A 1338-nucleotide genomic window follows, 5' to 3' on the forward strand; every position below is an offset into this window, starting at 1 on the left:
ATTCTTGCGAGTTTTTTCTCACTTCGTAACATTTGCTGTGACATCCTGATATAATGACTAATTTTGTCGTTTATAATTAGTTTTGTCGATTCGACTGAATATTTTGTATTCCTTATTACAGCTGTATGGAAATTTTTTTCCATGTAGAGTGAGTAGGTGTAATATAATGCAACTGTGTCTTTATTCTACGAAGCAAATTTTCTATTCGATTATGCTTCAAAATTCGTGGGAAAATTATGTAATATGTAAGACTTATTCTTATTGCTAACGTGTCTTTTCCTGCAAGATATGTTCTTATTTAAAAAAAAAACACAAAATGTGTTTCATTGAATAATCATAAATTTATTTTAGAAAACAAAAAATCGGTTTTTAGAAAAGTTGTAATTTAGGTGTTGCACTGTATATACATTATCAATTGAATCATTTTCGTTATTTTCTCATAATCTTACCGCTTGCATTGATTAATGTTTTTATCATCGCACCAGTGGTGATATTTGTACCTATTAAACATATACATATATCTAATTAATCAAAAAAATACCAATTCCGAAAATGATTTTAAAAAAAAAATCGAAACATCCTTGACCCACCCCATCAGAAATATAGGTAGGTCTAGGTACCTACATACTACCTAGGCAGACTTAAAAGTCGCATTTTTTGAAGCGAATTTTTTGCCGTCAAATGATAAAATTTATTAAGAACAATTATTTAACCCAATTACGAGTACACAACGCTCTTTTTATCGGATTCCAACTTAATTAATAGAGCAGTAGATTAAATAAAATTAGTTGCTCTCTGGTATATCGAGATGAGTAATTCAACATAGGATGCACGATGCATAAATTAACATTGAACTTGGTAGCTGTGGTATTTTAATTAATTTTCTTAGCGTAACATACAGCGAACATACCACTATCACTATCTGTAGCCCATCGCATCGCATTGAATCTCGTTTGTTGCCCCTTCAGAAAAAAAGAATAGGCGAAATATGCTGCATTAGCCTCGTAAGATTTCACAAGTCTAAAAATGCACGGTAAAGGGGATCGAAATTCAAAAATTTTTAATCAAGAAAATGTAGCGTTGAAAATATTCGCAGTTTTTACTTTAAAATCGAACGTTCGCGGGAATACGAAAGTCATAAAACACCCAAACGGAAACACACATCTTTGAAATAAACACTCGCTTAGGTCATGTAGTATTTATTGGGTTTCCTTATTTTTCCTCCCATTATCTATAAAAAGAAAATTACGTTTCTCGAACATTATTAATACGAAGGCGTTGATTTTCATAACGTCAAAACCCGCGATTACCCTAGAAAATAAAGAAAGAATGCATTAC

Source organism: Planococcus citri, chromosome 1, assembly GCF_950023065.1.
Source record: "Planococcus citri chromosome 1, ihPlaCitr1.1, whole genome shotgun sequence".
Taxonomy (NCBI): domain Eukaryota; kingdom Metazoa; phylum Arthropoda; class Insecta; order Hemiptera; family Pseudococcidae; genus Planococcus; species Planococcus citri.